Source organism: Mustelus asterias, chromosome 14 (genome assembly GCF_964213995.1).
Source record: "Mustelus asterias chromosome 14, sMusAst1.hap1.1, whole genome shotgun sequence".
Lineage (NCBI taxonomy): Eukaryota > Metazoa > Chordata > Chondrichthyes > Carcharhiniformes > Triakidae > Mustelus > Mustelus asterias.
This window is the reverse complement of record NC_135814.1, coordinates 102,592,901-102,614,749: the sequence shown is the minus strand read 5'-3', so window position 1 is coordinate 102,614,749 and position 21,849 is coordinate 102,592,901. Positions and strand designations below refer to the sequence as shown.

The window sequence follows — 21,849 nt, the reverse complement described above, 5'->3', positions numbered from 1 at the left end:
GATTACTCTCAAATCTTTTACCACTCCCCCATTGCAACCTTTCTCAAATTCACTTCATCAGTACAGTACTAAAGCAATAATCTTCAAGATAATCTTATACACCTTTGGAGTTTTAAAACTCTCCATTTTATTAAAATTAAGGATTCCACTTTTTACCAGAACCTGAAACATCCATTCTCATTCCTTCTTACAACTTCAGAATTTTAAAACATTTATATTATATAAGCACTATTCCTCGATTGAGATACGTATCCTTTAATAACTTCACAGTGTATCTTACTTGGATTTTTTTTTAAAATGACAATAAAATTCGTTTGTTCAATAGAAATTAGACATAGCTAGTGTAAGGCAAGTACAATAATCCTGTGGGTGCTTTAGCATTGATTTCAATGCGCAAAATGGAAGGCCCCACATCAACTACAACAGAATTGCAGCAGCTGCTCCTCAGAAACAAAGTAATTTAGTAATTTGATATCTATGTTTAATCACCACCCCCTCCTTTTTATTTCAGCTTTGCCTTGGAGATGCATCAGCATGGGCAATGCTGCAGCATAATGGATGCAGACTTGATTGTATTGACAGGCTGCTTTACATGTTTTAACTTGAATTCAAGAGTAAATATATTGGTTGGGGGGGTGGAGGAGAGCTGGTTATCACCCTGAAACCATGTTAACATTCACGATAGAAATCCTTTTCTTAAACATTGTTAAACAACCATTGAAGATTACAGAAATATTAGAAGGAATGTTATGAATTTACAATCCAGCTTAGATTTTCCCCTTCATAGATGAAGTGCTATTATTGGGAACCATGCTGACAATCTGAATAAATCAATTCAAATAATTTAAGCACGACACTTTCCCAATTCAACCTGCCATCCTGGTCAATCTAAGGAACTCAAACAAGCTTATAATATGCATATTGTGCATTGACTGGGAGGTGCTCAGAGATATATGGTGAGTATGTGCATTTTAACTGGGGTCCAACAAATAACAGCATTACCTATTTTCTTTAGATGCGAAACACAACTGTCATCTGCTTATTGAAAAAGTAAATTGAAAGAAAACCCAGAGTTAAAAAAATGGGACTTTAGAAATTGTTTAGGTGCCTGTGAAAAGCAAGAATTGAACCATGAGCTTTTGGATTAAGCATCAACTGGCTGTGTGCAAGCTAATACTTAACCTACATGATAGCCAAACATTGCTAGCCAGGAAACGTGCATCAAAATGGATTAGATTTGATTTTGGAGTCTGGTAAAATATCTAAATATATTCATATGCTTCGCTATTCTGCTGACAAATGCACCTCACCCTACTACCCCACCCCAACAGTACTCGGCTTCTTTTTGTCTCCCAGTCCGAAAGACGTGCTGGTTAGGTGCATTGACCATGCTAAATTCTCCCTAGTTGCCGGAGTGTGGCAACTAGGGGATTTTCACAGTAATTTCATTGCAGTGTTAATGTAACCCTACTTGTGATTAATAGAATAAAAATCAGGTTTTGTTGATATCCATAATATATATCTTTAAAAGTGAAGTGGAATTGTCAAGCTGTTTCTATCTTGTAACATGGAATTTTATCTATCAGATGTTCTCACTAACCCTAAAACAAAAGCACAACATCCACTCATGTCAACAAGCAAAATACTGCGGATGCTGGAATCTGAAACAAGAACAGAGGATACTGGAAAAACTCAGCAGGTCTGACACCATCTGTAAGGAGAGAAAGGACTAACTAACTCTGCTTTCTCTCCTTACAGATGCTGCCAGACCTGAGTTTTCCAGCTTCCACCGTTCTTGATCCACTCGTGTCATTCAAGTACATAAGTGTAGCTTCTCTTTGCAATTGGCTGTTGATAAGGGAGGTTCCTTGATTCTGCAGGATTCTTACCTGGCACTATTGTCGATAGGGAAGCAGGCAACAATTTCCTGCAGTATTGAAGTATCAGTCAAACCTTGAAAAAGAAAAAAAACATATTTTGAAATCCAGTAGCAAATGGGGTGCAAGAAATTGTGCATATAAACTCATCCATTTGGCAACATGGCCACTTAACTCTCTAATAGAAAGCAGACAGGTGTGTGGCAGAAACCACTGTTCTAACTAAAAGGGTAGTTGTACTCCTGCTACTTTGCACAAGTCAAAGTCATTCTCTGAAGCTTATTTATATGGCACTATTACAATACTTTCAACACCATACTGGTGCCAATTCAGTCCTGCTAGCAATCATTGGTGTCAACCCATCTTCAAGGAACTCTAGCAATTTCCATTTATTACAGCCTATTTTTAACATTTTCAACATGACTTTTGAAATGTAGGTGCCCTTCAGTTACTATCCTTACCCCAAGCAGAAATATCAAAGCATTTAGACAAAGATCTCTAGCTCTCTTCCCTCCCCATTCCATCGTGCAACTGCAGCAATACCTTCAGTTTCTGTTCACATCACAAACTACACAAGGTATTATAGCAGCAAATAAGCACTGGATGATACATGGACGAAGAGTCAATAAGAGCCACAATGCATTTGACACCGCTTCGAGTTGCTAAGTGCTTATTGCTAATGCATAGAGTTACGCCAGAAAATATAAAATCAATATATAGTTGTAGTATCCAACAAGCCACTCAATGATAAATCGGGAGAGCCAAATAATATGACATCATTGTACCCTTTCAAACTTTTTTGGGCGGTGTGCACCAAGGGATAGCAAAATGCAGACAAACTATCAAAGAATTCAACCTCAGAAATTCCAAAATAGATTTTACACTTAACAGTTTGAAAAATGCTTCCATGAGGCAGCTCACTATCATCTGCAAGGGAAACTATGGATGGCCAATAAGTGCTGGCCAGCCAGTGATGTCCATGTCCCATGAATGAATAAAAATACAAAAGACAATTTATTTCTTCCTGGCATACGTGAAGATGCTAATATTTTTTGTAGCTAATGATCGATGAAATTTGAAGTTTCCCCCAACCCTGATACATTCTGCATCCTTAATACTTTCAGTGTTTCCTCCTGATGGCTGAGGGAGTGTTTTCTTGCCTGTATTTGATCTGTGGCCAGGAGGTTTCATGGGGTCCTGAGTCAATGTTGAGAACTCCCAGGACCATTGTCACCTGTCCGCATACTGTTGTCCCCACCTCTGGTGGGTCTGCCCTGCAGAGGAGGAGCTCTGATATTGGCTCTGCGGATATGGTTCTGCAAATATGTCAATGTCGGGTTGATCCTCGACTAGTTTCCCAACTTACAACAAATTACAATGCACCTGACCCATGAAATCCATTATATCCAGGCTGCACTTAGATGAATACAACTGTAATTAAATTAGGGTCTCATATTGCCTGCTGTGAAATTGCATACCAATGAAGAATTTCTGAAGTGTGGTCACTGATGTACTGTTGGAAATTCTGCAGCCGATTTGTGCATAACAAGCTCTTTTCTCCCAGCGTCTGCGTGGGTTTCCTCCGGGTGCTCCGGTTTCCTCCCACAGTCCGACAGATGTGCAGGTTAGGGGGGATTGGCTATGCTAAATTGCCCCTCTGTGTACCATGATGTGGGGGTTAAATGGATTATCCATGGTAAATGTGTGGGGTTTTGGGGATAGGGCAAGGGAGGGGACCTGGGTAAGATATTCTGTCAGAGTCGGTGCAGACTCAATGAGCCGAATGGCCTCCATCTGCACTGTAGGAATTCTATAATGATAAGGATTCTATGACTGAGCTATAGCTTACACCCAAGAGCCATTATGTTATATAGAAAGCACAGGAATCCACTTCAAGTACAACTGATTTATCAGTGACCTGAAATATGAAATAGTGGTTTATTGAAGGTTTATTTAAGAGATCTTTGAAAAAATCTGGGCTTCGAAGGACTGTCTGTAACCATGGCATGTTAGGAAGGGTTGAATGACTGCCACTGCCCGAAACAATTTCTTTCTAAGCTAACCCAGCAAAAGTTCACCACTCATGTAAAGGGGGATGCATAAGAAACAAAATTAAGTTTCAAAGAAATTGAAAGGGTAATGATGTTGATTTCATTTCTTTATGGAAGAAATGAGATCAAATCAAATATTAATGGATAACCATGGAAAGACACAGCAGATGTTTCATGACCACAGGGAGCATTGCAAAGGGATATAGGGGAAAATGCTCCAAAAATAGACGAATGCCACAGCTGAAAAGGGTTGAAGTTTCTGGTGCAATGTCATAGGACATATTGGACATTTCTTCTGCTGGTATTCTCTATATAATTGTACCTGTTTGTCCTCCACAGTGCAGGGGAGTGGGGAAAGATTGGAAGAGAATTCAAAACATTTTGAAAAAGGTACATATTTTATACACACACACTCAGCAAATGGAATCTCCCTGTCAATGATAAGAGGAGGAGAACTCAGTGAATAACTGATTATGCTGGCTGGGTGTTCACTTCACTATTTGATGCATCTCTCAGCAATGTGCTTTCCCATAGTTCCCTGTAGATGCACCATTTATTCCGTTATTAAACATGTCGGTTTAGTACAGTCTCAAACAATAGAGCAGCAGTGACACATACGAATAGTGAATGTGCAATGAAGCAATCCATGCGAATTGTAATGCTGCCCTGAAGGCAGTTTGTTCAAAGGGTTCTCAAAAGGGTTAACCCATCAACAGTGTTCAACAAAACATTGGGGGGGGGGGGGGGGGGGGGGGTCAGATTCTTTGGATATCTATGCTCACATTAAACAAGCACTGGTCTATTTTTGAAATCTGCATCTTTACTAAGCATGATGTTCTTGCACACAGCCCCACAGGCAGAGCACTATATAAATTCATCTCTAGCCTATTGGGAACAAAAAAAAATCTAGAGGGCATATCGTGCTTTTAAAATCAAGAAATATTGTGCTTTTAAAAAGCAGCCTGTTCAAAATCATTAATTGGTAAATTTCCCATTCATTACTATTTAAAGATCTCTTGTAGAAAATATTTGCTTCGACAGTAATGGGTTTCCTCAAATCACTCACAGGGCTAATTAAAATATATACATTAAGTACAGATGTTTTCGATTGCACTGCTGCTGTAGCCAAAACCTGTCTGAAATGAAAATAATTAAACAAGCCATCATTTCTCTTTAAATTTGTAAGTATCTAGTGTTTGCAGCAACTCAAATCTATAAAACAACTTTTTGTACTCTAGCTCAATGAAGGAGCCCAAAGTAGAATTAGTAAGACCTTAGTAAGAACACGAGATTTACTTTGTAATTAGAATCTTTATTACATGTAGTCTTTCTTAGCACACGTAACTGTAAATTCCATTCAGTTTCCATATCTGCATACATTGTTAATAGTTCTGTTCATCTTCCATGATACTTTTGCCAGTATGTGCAAGAAAATTAATCCAGCTGCAGCACAGCAGGCTTAATGGCCCATCAGGGACTACATTTACAATGTACCAATTGCTTACCTTATGGGTCAGTCACATGGCACTATAAAAAGCTGGAGAACTGATGGCGTAACTCAGGTTGAGACTTGGCACTAGAAGATAAGTGGTTTGCGACTTCTGGAAACTTTAATTTCCATTTTAGAAAATACAATGAACACTAGATCCCAGTGTCTGCAGATCCCCTTTACCAGCTGTCCCAAGGTGGTGCAAAGATTTTGCAGAATTTTGAGGACACCAATCTGCATGACCGATCATGAGAGATCGATCATTAAATGGCAAAACGTTCCTCACCAGCATCACCAGATGACATGAATGCTGAGTAGGAACAACCTTTGAAAAATTATGGCCCTCATCCCTTTGCTGCAGGGAACATGTTTAATGGCATTGGACACCTACAGAACAGATGGTGTGTATTGAATGCAGGTTCACAGCTCCCTGGCTGACATGTGTGTGCCTGGTTAGAAGGAAGAGAACAGCAAATCATTCCCACTTATGAGGCCATTGTAGACCACGGTACCAACCTCCACGGAGCACTCTGCATTGAAGGGCAATTGTATTGTAAATAATAAAAACATGGACATGCCCAGTAGATAGCCCACTGCAATGATTTCACCATCTTATTCTTTGGAAGGAGGTGGGTGGGGGCTAGTCGCAAAAATGGATGTAAAAACTAGCAAGAAATGACTGCCGAAACATTCAACCCAAAAAGTTTATCTTTCTCTCTCCACAGATGCTGCCAGACCACTGGGGTGTTTCCAGCATTTTTCATTTCTATTCCAAAGAGGTTAGACGCCACATCTTCAATGGCCTCTTTGCTAATGTCCCAGACAGAGGCAGGTAAGGGCTATAAATCACATTAATATGGAGGTCTCTTACAGAATTATTTTTCAGTCTAAGGTGCAGGAACAGGCATAAATGCAGCAAATTGGCCAATTGCTGTTTACTGTAATGGACAAGAGTATTCGGGGAACATCGCAAACACCCATTATTTCCTTGAACTTTTACTTTAAGGAATCAATGCATTGATTCCTTAGTGCGAGTTTGCAGCAAAACACAGACCCACTGTTTCACACCTGTTGACCACTTATTTTAAAAATGGCTTTTCCTCAATTTCTTTAACTACCCATTAGACTCAGCATTTTTTGGTAAATGCTCCAAAATGTTTTGAAGTTTACTGGTATGCAGCCCATATTGATGTTTAAGTGATTGTTCATCCAACATGGCTGCTACCATGTTTTTACACTGAGTGATATTTTTATAATTTGTGCCTCAGACCAGTCCGATAAGTGAACCATCATTCATGCAAAAGCAAGAGTGACATAATATGCTAAATATTTGGTACTGTAGCATGACCCAGAGATTGAACAGTTACAGTAATTAGCTCATTTAGAGATATTCACATTCACCATTTTCATGAGAACAACACTATTAGATTGTGCAACTTGGGTTATAAAGTACCAACAATTTGAAGTAAAACAGATAGTAGCAGCAAAAGCAAACATTACTGGACACCTTTATAATAAATCAATGAACTTTCTCTGTGCAAGCACACCTAAACCAGTGTCCACATGACCAGTACATGAGATTTCACCTTCCCCAAAGAACCCCCAGTCTTCATCTTGATGGATTCTAAACCAAAGGGCCGGGCCATGAGTCTTAGAATTTCAACTTGGTTTACAGGGAATCAAAAGACGACTTCCACAGCGGAAGAAACTCATTGAACTTACGCCCTGATGCTCACCTAGATGCTGATCATAAATCCATTTAAAAGCAATCAGTTTTTAAGCTTAAAGTGATTATTTTTCTCTGGAAAGCAAATCGGTTAATGGCTTCCATGAGATTTGCCATCAAAATTTGCTTGCACACAAAAATGCAATACCTCAACAGTTTCTCTATAATTCGAATTTCTAGTCACCAAAAGGAGTGCGGTTTCCATCTCCAATAGACAATGCACTTAAATAACAATTTTAAACTAATGAAAATTCAAAGACTTATAATTTGAAATGCAGGTCAGCCCATCCATCACAGTGCCATCCCCTTAGGTCTTAGTCTATTCAGGAGGTTCAAGGTTACATTAAAAATCCCAAAATATCTGAAGAACAAGGAGTTCCCTGGTCAATATTTTCCCCTCAATTGCAATCAAAAAAAAGTTAAGCAGGCTTTGATTTCACTACTATTTGGCAGCACGGTGGCACAGTGGTTAACACTGCTGCTGCACATGGCCAGGGACCTGGGTTCCGAATTCCGGCTTCGGGTCACTGTCTGTGTGGAATTTGTACATTCTCCTTATGTCTGCGTGGGTTTCCTCCGGGTGCTCCGGTTTCCTTCCACAGTCCAAAGATGTGCGGGTTAGGTTGATTGGCCATGCTAAATTGCCCCTTAATGAGGCGCGAATTTGCAGGGCGAACGCGTGGGGTTACAGGGATAGGGATTGGGTGGGATTGTTGTCAGAGCAGGCTCGATGTGCCGAACCAACTGGTCATGCACAATGTTTTCTATTCCATGGTTGTTGCTTTATGACAAGCAATGATATTCTTGAATACTGGGCTACTTGCACTCAGCTTGTATTCAATAAATCTTCAAGATTCACTTGTATTGTGAAGTTCTACTTCTGTTTTTTTTAAAACATACATCTTAACATGCTGGTGTGTCCTCTTAAAATATTGCAATACAAGTCCTTTGATTTAATTAGTAACCCACTCATTTAATGATCAGAAAAATGATCCAAACACCTAAAATACCAGTTTTAGTCCCAAGGTGGCCAAGAATTTAACCCACTCACTCCTACTGCAACAAGCTTCACCAACTGTAAAGTGATAATTCTACACAAAAAATAAATCACCAGATCACTAAAAGCCAAGGAACTCATATCTTCCTGAAACCGTTTTCCTGAACCACAAGAGGGCACACCAAACATTTCTCACACTATATATATTTCAAATGTACAAAAATGGAAGCAAAGTATTTATTCACATCTAGTAACACATGGATTATGTAGGATTCCATATCTTGAAGATGAACAAAGGGTATGTTGTAGTCCCACAAACCAGACAAGAATAGGAAGGGAGGGTCACCTATGGTTGTGACAGACTGCTCAGAATATCATTTGCCTTGCATTCCAAGAATAGCAGAGAAATGTACACCTTCACGTTTACTTATGTAAATAGCACAAAACTCAGGTTCAATAGGGGTAGGGAATTACCTATTTTGCCAATAGTATATAACTGGTTTATTTTGATAATATACAGGATTTCACGATAGCATTTATCTAAACTGAACTGTTGCATCCAACTTTGCATTTACTTATAAGAAATTAAAATAACATAGGCATATCACAATGGAAGTCACAAAAATTGAGAACCAATTGTTTGAGAAATGAAAATTTTTCATAAAATCCTCTGAACATTGGCCAGGATTTAGGGCCAGCAGTTAGCACACAGCACCAACTATTTATTATGCGTGCACTTGCCCACTAAGTTTCTATGGACGTTTCAATAGCAGTTGCAACAATTAGAAAATCATTTTGGCACAATGTCAATGACAGGGGCTCTGGGATCAGAGTGACTAGAGCAAGCAAACATATCATTTTAACCAGATTGAAGAATCCTTACTGAGGCACAGAATCTGGATCAAGTAGTGTCAGTTCAAATGGTTAATTCCGTGTAAAACTATGCACTGAAAACAAAATGAGGGTGGCACGGTAGCACAGTGGATAGCACTGCTGCTTCACAGCTCCAGGGTCCCGGGTTCGATTCCCGGCTTGGGTCACTGTCTGTGTGGAGTTTGCACATTCTCCTCGTGTCTGCGTGGGTTTCCTCCGGGTGCTCCGGTTTCCTCCCACAGTCCAAAGATGTGCAGGTTAGGTTGATTGGCCAGGTTAAAAAAATTGCCCCTTAGAGTTCTGAGATGCGTAGGTTAGCAGGATTAGCGGGTAAATATGTGGGGGTAGGGCCTGGGTGGGATTGTGGTCGGTGCAGACTCGATGGGCCGAATGGCCTCCTTCTGCACTGTAGGGTTTCTATGATTTCTATGGACAGAGTGGATAAGGAGCAGCTGTTCTCCTTAGTTGAAGCGTCAGTCACGAGGGGACATTTTCAAGGTGAGGAGCAGGATGGTTAGCGGGAATGTGAGGAAAATCTTTTTTACCCAGAGCGTGGTGAGGGTCTGGAATGCGCTGCCTGGGAGGATAGCAGAGGTGAGTTGCCTCTCATCCTTTAAAAAGTACCTGGATGAGCACTTGGCACATAATAACATCCAAGGCTACGGGCCAAGTGCTGGTAAATGGGATTAGGTGGGAGGTCAGGTGTTTCTCACATGTCGGTGCAAGCTCGATGGGCCAAAGAGCCTCTTCTGCACTGTATGATTCCATTGAAAGAATGATGGGTTTGAGAGAGATAAAAAACAAACCAACAGTTCAAATCAAACATTTGCCTGTAAAAGTTAATTTTCAGGGCCGGAGAGGTTGTCGGGCTATAGCTCTTTAAAAATCCCTTACAGGGGGATGCACAAGATCCAACTTTCCAGCAATTTTAGTGAATCAAGCACACAAGTATAGCAACTTAATGCCACATATTTCAGCATAGAGTTGCTTAGCAACATACAAGTATAGTGCAGCTTCAAGAAGTGCACAACAATACCTGAACTTCCAGTTTCCCATTTAACCGTAGGTGTGCAGTTGCCAGAAGCTGCTGTTAACATTGAGCGTTATTTATATTGCAAAATCCAGGCCAAAGTAGCTGGGATCTAAATCATTCTGTTTAGATTCCAGCTACTTTCCTTACTGTATGTTGCCTCATTCAAATTCCTTGCAATAAACATGCAGTCTAGCTCTGCAAGTTAGGTTACGGAAATTGCCTTTTGTTCTACAAAACACAACTTGTGAATTCAGAGAAAAGAAAATCAGTAATGATCATTTGCAATTGGGTAAAGTCTTATCTTTATATCCAACATTTGAAATCTGAAAAGAATGATCACCATTGATCTGATTAGGATTATCTTCCCTAGTGTGGCGTCAGTTGGCACAGGTACAAATAGTACAGATTAGGGTCAAGAGAGATTCAGTGATCATAATCTTTTCTTTCACCCAGGAGCAACTCAACATCTAGCTGAGTGCATTATCAGGCTGTAGTACAACAAAGAGATTCAGAAAAGCGATGCAAGTACTGAGGTACAACTTTAACAGTTGGGTGCAAAATTCAGAAACAGAAGACTGAATTATACCTATTCCCAACTGCTGTTATATATGAAAAGTAATTGCATGTTATTACAATTTCCTCCATTTCAACCTACTGATTTTCTACCCATCCCCGTATTCCCATTAAAGTGAGACTGGACCAATGGAAGATCTCCATACTGAGAGATTGTTTGATAGGAAGGATAAGTGACGGTTTTATGGTTCGTCACTGTCGGTACATGATATATTATTCAGCTACATTTCCCTGGTCGCCTCAACTCTCAAATCATACCACCAAGGAACAAACACAAACACTGAGTATGCAACTGTTTCACAAACTAATGCACTATGTTGTAAATTTACATGCTGTACACGTGATTTTACTGTACAATACATGAATTATCCAATAATATTGCAATCTGGCTGCCTGCATCTTTATAACTTCACTTCAGCTAGCCAAATAGAAAACTTGCAACTCAGCAAACAGTAGTATCATTTCTCTCAGTTTTTACACTTCTAAAAAGTAACAGTCAATTTGAGGCAACTGTCCTCACCACAGTTTTTTTTGACACTAACAAGTAGCTTCTGCAAAAATAGAATAACTGACAGTAGTTCAGGTGCACCATGTATCAAACTGCCTTGTTTATCCGTGTGAGAGGCCTTATGTGCACTGAGCATACTTCTACACAGCACAGCAAACTACTACACAGCTAAGTGATGAGCTGTTTTTTAATTATCTGAATTTCTCTTATTTAGCTGTGTCCAACATTCCTCCAGTCAGGCCAGGTTCAGATGATGAGGTACAGATTAATGTAGCTATAATCACATGAATACTGTGGCTGCATGGTGATCATGTTACTCTTTTCAAACATGTCAAATTGAAACCTAATAAACTAATTTAAGAAATGGTCTTTAATCTAGGTTATGCTTGGATCAGCAGTTCCTTGAAAAGCAAATAAAAATATCCAAGTCTCATCATTGATCATCCTGAATTGAACTATTCGGTCTAAACACAAGTATCTAAAGGAAAAGTGCAGAGAAGGGTACTTTACACTCTCCTGTTTGAACCAGCTCAACAGATATTGCTACAAACGAACAAAGAAAGCAATTATTGCACTAACCTGGATAGCCTTAAGTAGAGTCTGTGTCCTTAGAATGTTGTGATATGAATTATAAAGAGTACCCAAAGCAGCTTAACTCTGGGCAGCAAGGGTGTTACCTCAGAGTAACCCCGAGGGCTGCCTGACCACTAGCTTCCATGTGACAGACCGGGAAATGCAGATTTCCACCCCTTAACAAGCCTTTCTGGGTCGGATGGCTTTGTAGTGGCCCAGAGGCGAGTCTGAACTCCTCTCCCCCTCCTCCACCACCCCCCCCCCCCGACCCTCGGTTTTCAACGGAACTGTTCTGAGACGTGTAGGCTAATCCCCCATAATTGACATCTAAGCAGCCTAGGAGGTAAGTAAACCATACCACATTTATCTAGGTCATCTGTTGAAATTAAGAATTTTTTTTAAAAAAAAGCTTCAGAGATGTATCGAGTATAATGTGTTTTCTATGTAAAAAGCAAAAAAATTCATTCCCTGTGCACTTACCTTCCGCTTTAACTGAAGTATATTTTACACAAGGGATTAGATTTCAACACTTTAAGATGCGGCCTTTGAAGCTCAACATGGGGTTGGCTAAATTTAGCGTGCTGAGCATTCAAAAAAATTCAAATCATTTGGAAGCATTTCAGGCCGAAATCAGAAATTCAACAAAATGAATAAATGAGATGTGATTTACACTTCGAATTCTGCATTTGGATTACATATAATATTTTCTGGATTTGACTGCTAGTTCAGCTCCTGTAACCACTATAGTCACAAGTCCGGTCTGCACCAAAACATTCACAATACCTTTTTGAAGTATTTGAAAAAAAGCTACACAATTATTAGGTCTATTGGTATGTATTAAACACAATTGCTTTATTGTTCAATAAGTGGCTAATATGGAAGCATCACCAATCCATGTAAAACAGATGGAAATATTAACATTTCTGCAGTAGGCTAACTTGATTCATTTCATATTTGCAGGAATATTTATTTTGCAGCCCCCACAAATATGCACTTCATATTATGAAAGCATGATGTTAGAATTCACAGGACTGAGAAATTTAAGTATGCCAAAACAGTGCATGCAGGGCTGCTCATGGCACTATCACAGAAACGTTAATATGCCCAGCCCGTACCCCAAGTAATTTGTGGAAATATATTGTAAGTACTCTAAAATTTATCAGTGCTTCCCATGTATGAGATGGTTCTCTTCCCCCTCCAAAAACTGGTGTTACAACAGGACAGCGTCCATTTAACTCCTCCCTCCCCCCTCACCACCACCTCCTCGAGTCAACATATTGCACCATGGTTGAGTGAGCATTCTCCATAAATTTAAATCTTTTCTCATCACACACAGCATATTTTCTGTACACATGTCCAGTAGGGGGAGATCATCCCGAACAGAAAGGACTTGAAGTGCCATTGCAATGGTGATTTACACTGCAGCTGCCGGTTAGCATTCCCACATGCACAGCAAGCAATAAATGTATCATTGTGGCTTCTACATCAGAGGTATTCCTGTGCTTTTTCTCAAATGAAAATGCTCAATAAATGCTGCTCACATCATATTAATGCACGTTGGTACCTGACACTGCTGATGGCTTCCATTGAAAATGTTGATCTGTTTGAATGGTTATGTTTATAAAAAAAGCACTGAAAATAATCTCCACTAGCCACCTCTACACCAAAATAATCCAGCACAATCCTTCAAAGCAAAATGATTCCATTTCCTGGCCACATCCAATTGAATGGAGTGGTTGATATCCACCATTAGTAAACTATTGCAAAATTATCTATTCAATATGCATGCAAAGTGTCATAAAGGGGAGGTAGATCCCCTCTCAGAGAGCTAACACCTAACCACTCAAAGAGGAGTACCTCGCTTTATAATCTGTTAAAAGTTTGAGAGAAAAGTATGATCTGCTCTTAAGTTTTAGTGGTTAAATCAAAACAACTACCTGAGACGCTCTCTGAAAAATCAACAAATAACACTATTTATCTAACTAACAGCAAACAGGTTAATTAGACAATTAACAAACCAAATCAAACACTATTCTCATGGAATGCTGTTTAGGTAAATACAATTCCCACTTAGTAACTAAAAATATTATTTTTTTTGTCACTCTCAAAATACAACCAGGTTTTATCTTCCAGAATCTTCCGTCTTTGCTATCTTCACTATCGAGATGAGACTCTCTTAAATGTGGCTGTTACATTGGCAGATGGTAATTACTGAGTCTCTCTGAAGCGGTCTTATACCCCTGATGACATACCAACATCACACAATAGATTGGTTCTCAGGTTACCAAAACATCAAATTTTCCAATAGGCTGCTGTTAGCAAAGTGCTTAGTTTAAACTGATTGGGCAAAATTCAAAAACAGCTTGTTGTCTCGGCAACACTACTGCCTGGCCCCTCGATACGATGTTTCACTTTGGGGCTTTTTGTGTACTTGCATTTTTTTTTTAAACTCTAAGGACTGAAAAAACCCACCTTTTTAAACAGACAATTTTACAAACACCAACTTTGCAATACAAGGAATGAATCAACTGGTATAAAGTACCAATACTGCAGCATTACAGTTTCCTGTTCAGCAGTTGGTTGGAATTATAGAATGGTTACAGCACACGAGGCATGCATTTGGCCAGTCATATCCCTGAAAGGGCAATTTACCTTGTACCATTCCCCTGCCTTTTCCTGTAGCCCTGCAAAGGTTTCAGATAACGATCCCATTCCCTTTTGAAAGCCACATCTGACCCTGCTTCTACCACACTCTTGGTGCATTCCAGATCGTAACCATGTGCTGCATTAAGTTTATCCTGTGTAGCTGCAGCTACTTTTGCCAACACTATGTTCTCCAGTTCTTGATCTTTCCACAAATAACAAGTTTCTCTGTTGACTCTGCCCAGACCCTATCAATGTCAAATACCTCTAACAAATCTCCCCTCAACCTTCTTGTCCAAAGAAAATAGCCCCAGCTTTGCCAGCCCATCTATGGTAACTGGAAGTTCCTGAACTCTGGAAACATTCTCGTGAAACTTCTTTAAACCCTCTCTAGAACTTTAAGCGTGGCGTTCAGAATACTTTAGTTGAGGCCAAACCAGTGATTTATATATATTTAACATAACTTCCTTGTTTTTACACTCTGTTGAGGCGCCCACATGCTTTATTAATCACTTGCTTAACCTGCCCTGCAACCTTCAATCATTTGAGTACATATACCCTGGGTCATCTGCTCCAGCACCCCCTTTCGGATTATATCCTTCACTTTATAATGCCTCTCACCATACAAGATAATGCAGAGCATTGTAGGTTAATCATTTTTTATATCCATTCCACCAATCTATGTCCTTTTGAAGTTTAGCACCATCCTCCTCACAGTTCACAATACTTCCAAGTTTTGCGTCATCCACAAATTTTGAAATTGTGCCCTGTACACCAATGTAAATCAGGAAGAACAGGGGACCTTATACCAACTCCTGGAGAACCCCAATACAATTCTCCCTCCACACAGAAAAACAACCGTCCACCACTGCTCTCTGTCCAGTCATTCAGCCGATTGAGGGGGGGATATATTTGCGTTGAAAGTGGAGATGGTTCACTAAGCGATTCCTGGGATGATTTGGTTTATAAGGAAAAATTGAGCAAGTTCGGTCGACACACTGAAAGCAAACATGCAGCTACAGCAAACAGTTAGGAAGGCAAATGGTATGTTGGCCTTCATTGCAAGAGAACTTGAGTAAAGGAGCAGCTGTACAGGCCCTCGGTGAGACCACACCTGGGATGTTGTGGCCAGTTTTTGCCTCCGTAACTATGAAGTGCTATGCAGCGAAAGTTCACCAGACTGATTCCTGGGATGGTAGGATTGTCGTATGAGGGGAGATTGGGTTGACTGGGCCTGTATTTATTGGAGTTCTGAAGAGTGAGAGGGGATCTAATTGAAATGTATAAATTCTGACCGGGCTGGACAGGCTGAATACAGCGATGTTGTTTCCTCTGGCTGGCTGGGGGGGTTAAAGATGGTGAAACTGTGCAATATGTTTACTCTGTAGAAATCTATCCATCTCAGTCTTTTCAACAATGGCTGAGCCTCCACAACCCTCTGGGATAGAGAATTCCAAAGGTTTACCATCATGGAAGCACATGGAATTCAGGGAAACTTAGCGAGATGGATCCAAAACTGGTTTAGTAATTGGACACAAAGAGTGGTGGTAGAAGGCTGTTCGAGTGACTGGAGGCCGGTGTCCAGTGGTGTACCACAATGCTCAGTGCTGGGACACTTACTATTTGTCATACATAAATGACACAGATGATAATGTGGGGACAATGATAAGCAAGTTTATAGATGACACCAAGATTGATAGGATGGTTAATAAGGAAGGTGGTGGTTGTAGGTTACAGGAAGATATCGCTGGGTTGGTCAGATAGGCAGAGCAGTGGCAGATGGTATCTAACTGGTGATAAGTGCGAGGTGATGCACTTTGGAAGTAGTAACAAAGCGAGAGAGTATTTAGTGAGTGGTAGGACACTGGGAAGCTCAGAGGAACAAATGGATCTTGAGCAATTATTCACAGATCCTTGAAGGCAGCAGAGCAGGTGAATTGGGTGGTGAAGAAGGCATATGGTACTCTTGCTTTTACCAGTCATGGGATAAAGTACAAGAGCAAAGAGTTAATGTTGGAGTTGTACACAGCGTTGGTTAGGCAACAGCTGGAGTACCGTGTGCAGTTCTGGTCACCTCACTGTAGGAAGGATGTGATAGCACAAGAGGGAGTAGAGGAGATTCACCTGAGTTGCCTGGGACGGAGCATTTGAGCTACAAGGAGAGACTGGATAGGCTTGGATTGTTTTCTCGAGAGCAGAGAAGGCTGAGGGGGTACATGACTGAGGTGAAGAAGATTATGAGAGGTATAGACAGGGTGGACAGGAAGCAGCTGCTCCCCTTGGTTGAGGGTTAATCATGAGGGGACATACTTTTACGGAAAAGGGCAGGAGATTCAGTGGGGAGTTGAGAAAAAAAATTCACTCAGAGGGAGAATCAGGAATGGACTGTCTGGGAAGGTTGTAGAGGCTGGAAACCTTACAACCTTTAAAAAGCATTTGGATGAGCACTTGAAATGTCACAACATTCAAAGATATGGTACAAGAGATGGAAAATTGGATTAGCACAACTTTAATGGTAGTTACTGTTGGTGCAGACTCGATGGTCCGAAGGGCGTTTTCCTCATTGTACAACTCTATGACTTAGAGTCAAGAAAAATGAGAGGTGATCATATTGGGATTTTCACCGTAACGTCATTGCAATGATAATGTAAGCTGACTTGTGGCTAATAAATCAATTAACTTTAAGAGATTCTGAAGGGTATAAGATTCTGACAGGGTAGACAAGGAGAGGATGTTTCCCCTCATGGTGAAATCTAGGGGGGTGTTCTAATCCCAGCTATGAGAATATTGGACAAGCTTAATACTTACGATGGTTTGATAGAATCATGGAATCTTACAGTGCAGGAGGCCACCATTCAGCCCCATCAAGTCTGCATCGACCACAATCCCACCCACACCCTATCCCCGTAACCACATGCATTTACCCTAGCTAGTACCCGACACTAAGGGGCAATCTAGCATGGCCAATCCATCTAACCGACACATCTTTGGACAATAGTCATTAAAATAATGTGATGTGTGGAAGAACCAAGAGTAAGGAAATAAGCAAGATTACATTAACACCAAAATAATCTACTTGATAAATGTATAGGTACTGAGCAAATAAAATGATTACTCCAAACAGTGTGAGCTTCTACCGCAAACTCAATCCAAAAGACTTTACTCAACTTAACCTTTTAATTGTGGCTCAGGTTTTTAAACATACCTCAGTCTGGAAGGCAGTTCCATTTCACTTGGTCTGGCTGCACAGGCCACAGCTCAGGTCTATGGTATATAGACCTCAGGTCCAAGTATAGACATCGCTGACAGTCACACGCCAGGACCCACCAGACAGAAATAGACACTTCCTTGGCATCTATTCCATAGCTCAACTTCTCTCTTTACAGCGCCACTTAGTTCTGAATGTTTAGGAGGAAAAGAGGGAATTCTAGAGAACTCTGCAGGACTGAGTTCTCTGGGTAAACAGACTGGATATCTACAACTTCCGAATCAGGTTCTCTTGCACGCTTTTCCCTAAAATAAAAACCCATGTCCCACCAGTTTTCGTTTTAGAAAATAGCTCCACCTCAATTTTTTCCACACCCTCAGGGCTTTCTTGTTTCCAAAAGCCTCTCACAGTTGGATCAAAAGTTCAAGCGTGGTTTATAAACACACAGGCACACTAAATCAAACCGCAAGTACACAACCATCTTAAAACTGAAACCAAAATTCTACATCCTTAATATAAACTACAATAGAGACAGTTGTAACAGGGACAGTTTCAAAATGAGGGGTCTCCTGTTTAAGATGGAGGAGGAATTTCCTAAATCTGAGGGTTATTAGAATTCTCTTCCCCAGAGAGCAGAGGCTGGAACAACAATCAAAGAGGATATAACGAGTGCGGTTGACAGAGGGGAACCGGTGGATGTGGTGTATTTAGATTTCCAGAAGGTATTCGATAAGGTGCCTCACAAAAGGTTGCTACATAAGATAAAGGTACACGGAGTTGGGGGTAAAGTGTTAGCGTGGATTGAGGATTGGCTATCTAACAGAAAGCAGAGTCGGAATAAATGGGTGCTTTTCCGGTTGGCAATCAGTGACTAGTGGCGTGCCGCAGGGATCGGTGCTGGGGCCTCAACTATTTACCATATACATAGACGATCTGGAGGAGGGGACCGAGTGTAGGGTAACAAAGTTTGCGGATGACACAAAGGTGAGTGGGAAAGCAAATTGCGTGGAGGACACAGAGTCTGCAGAGAGATTTGGATAGGCTAAGTGAGTGGGCGAGGATCTGGCGGATGGAGTATAACGTTGGTAAGTGTGAGGTTATCCACTTTGGAAGGAATAATAGTAAAATGGACTATTACTTCAACGGTGAAAAATTACAACATGCTACTGTGCAGAGGGACCTGGGGGTCCTTGTGCATGAGTCACAAAAACTCAGTTTGCAGGTGCAGCAGGTGATCAAGAAGGCAAATGGAATGTTGGCCTTTATCGTGAAGGGGATGGAGTATAAAAGCAGGGAGATCATGCTGCAACTGTACAGGGTACTGGTGAGGCCGCACCTAGAGTACTTTGTACAATTTTGGTCCCCTTATTTAAGAGAGGATATATTAGCTTTGGAGGGGGTACAGAGAAGGTTCACCAGGTTGATTCCGGAGATGAGGGGGTTAGCTTATGAGGGGAGATTGAGTAGACTGGGCCTGTACTCATTGGAGTTTAGAAGGTTGAGGGGAGATCTTATAGAGACATATAAGATAATGAAGGGGCTAGACAGGGTGGAAGCAGCAAGGTTATTTCCACTTACAATGGAAACAAGAACTAGGGGGCATAGCCTCAAAATACGGGGGAGTCAATTTAGAACAGAGTTGAGGAGGAACTTCTTCTCCCAGAGGGTAGTGAATCTTTGGAATTCTCTGCCCAATGAAGCAGTAGAGGCTACCTCGTTAAATGTGTTTAAGTCACAGATAGATAGATTTTTAACCATTAAGGGTTATGGGGAGCGGGCGGGTAAGTGGAACTGAACCCACTATCAGATCAGCCATGATCTTATTGAACGGCAGAGCAGGCTAGAGGGGCTAGATGGCCCAATCCTGCTCCTATTTCTTATGTTCTTATGTAAAGCTGAGCTAGACAGATTTCTGATCTACAAGAAAGTCAAATGTTTTGGGGTCTGGACAGGAAAGTGGAGTTAAGGTTACAATCAGATCAGCCATAACCTGACTGCATGTCTGAGCAGGCTCAGCAGGCCAGATAGTCTACTTCTCCTACCATTTATGATCTTACGTGGTGAACGCCAGGAATTGTGAAAAGTCTATTCCATAACGAGATATTAAACAGTAAAGGGTTACCACAGTATTGGAAAATCTTCAGTACTGATCCCAACTGCAATAAAAATGCCAGCTGAGTATGCAGCATTACAGGTTAAACCATCGTAAAATTCAGTTTGCTGGGAACAATCAATTTGCACAGATAGGAGGTGCAAATCCATCAACCCAAGGATAAAAAAATCATTGCCAAAAAATGAATTATAGCAATAATGGATAGTCAACATGAGGGAAACGTGCAAGATCTTTTTTACACCAAGTCACAATAGCTAAACTCCTCTTCAATAAATATTTCTATGACAACAAATTTATATAGCATCTTTAATGTCCTAAGATATTTCAAGGTGCTAAACAGGCGCATTAGCAAAATTTGACATTAATCCACAAAAGGGAGTCAAAGATATAGGTTTTAAAGGTGTCTCGCAGAAGGAAGAAAGATAGAGCGGGGAGGCACTTAGGAAAGGAATTCCAGAGCTTAGGGTCTTGGCAGCTGAATGTACAACCACCAATGGTGAAGTGATTAACCCACGCAGACACGGGGAGAACATGCAAACTCCACAGTCAATGACCCAAGCCGGAATTGAACCCAGGTCCCTGGAGCTTTGAGGCAGCATTGCTAACCACTGTTCCAACATGCCACCCAAACTTCTCCACATTGACCTTTATCTGCCACTTATCTGCCCACTCCACCAACTTGTCTATGTCCTTTTGAAGTTCTGCACTGTCCTCCCCTCAGTTTACAGTGCTTCCAAATGTTGCGTCATCCGCAAACTTTAAAATGGTACCCCGCACACCAAGATCTAGATCATTAATATGCATTAGGAAAATATATATTAATATATATTCCCCCACCCCCAAGAAAAGTTGCTCCTGGGGCTCTGCTATGTGTAACAAGCTGCCACATTTGTCTAAATAGCTATTTGTACTTCATAGTATAGTAGGCCTATGAAGGCAAAATATAAATGCAAGTTGCTTTGTTCTAGAACTGGATACAGAGATTCACAGTGTATGATCAGGAGTTAGCCCTAATGTTCCCTCCTTACAGGAAAAGACTGGGCTTGTACACAACTCGCCACACTGAAAAAAACTTGGATGGATAAGTACAAGCATATCCTCAGTGATACAATGCTTTGCAACACTAAAATGCTGTCACCAAATTTTTGTTTAAAAATAACTACCTTTATTTCTCACAACCCAACAAATAACACCTGGTAAACACCTGGTACAGAACGTCAAACCTTCGAAAGAAAACTGACCTTCCTGCGGTGGATTTTCAGGTTAAAAGCATTTGCTTAGGAACATTTTCTGCAGTTATACAGTATGAATGAGTGGAAAGTCTACAGAAGCAGTGACAAGTTTTTACAACAAATGTATTTGTATTAGCAGAATGGCAGTGAGATGCAAGTTCTAGGAAAGAAATGGGTTAGAAAACACTTGTGCAGTTTGCACTCGCACATGGCCGAATTGAGATAGGGACCTGCTTCCTGGTTTCTTCTCCCCTGACCTCGGGCTCAGCAGGTGGGTGAAATATTTCTAGGTATTGCCTTTCTGATTACATGCAATCGGTCTCAATTAGAAAGTCTTCACCAAAGGCAAATAAATGATCACATTTCTTTCTTCATGCTGTATTGTACAGGTAACCCACATGCATCCCAAACTTCCAGAGGTGCAAATCACAAAATGGATAAAATCACTTTTTCAAGATGATGGCACTTCAAAGTGAAGTTAAATCCTAAGCCCACACGTTACTAACAAAAATATTTTTCCCTAAAAGACTCAACTCTTCAATGCATCATTTGAAATGAAAGCCAAGGTTAAAGTGACAATGTACTAATATAAAGATGCCCTTGTCATTCACTATTTTAGTTTACGACTTCATATTAAAACAGTTGACAATTGGTCGACACACCAGTGAGGGAGCTGAAGGCTGTAATGAGAAATGACATCTGGAAACCGAAAGTTCTCTAGCCATAGAGGTTTACAGCATGGAAACAGGCCCTTCGGCCCAGCTTGTTCATGTCGCCCTTTTTTTTTCAAACCCCTAAACTAATCCCAATTGCCCGCATTTGGCCCATATCCCTCTATACCATCTTACCCATGTAGCTATCTAAATGCTTTTTAAAAGATAAAATTATACCCACCTCTACTACTACCTCTGGCAGCTTGTTCCAGACACTCACCACCCTGTGTGTGAAAAAAT

At 40.7% G+C, this 21,849-nt stretch overlaps 1 protein-coding gene across 50 annotated transcripts in view; it reads right to left on the bottom strand.

Annotated features, from left to right (window-relative positions):
• Positions 1–21,849, bottom strand: part of LOC144503924 (poly(rC)-binding protein 3) — a 153,280-nt gene that overhangs the window by 75,559 nt on the left and 55,872 nt on the right. For all 50 annotated transcript variants that reach the window (XM_078229007.1, XM_078229020.1, XM_078229047.1 and 47 more), the window contains exon 3: positions 1,890–1,953. The gene's annotated coding sequence lies outside the window, so the exon portion shown is untranslated. The remainder of the gene's footprint in view (positions 1–1,889; positions 1,954–21,849) is intronic.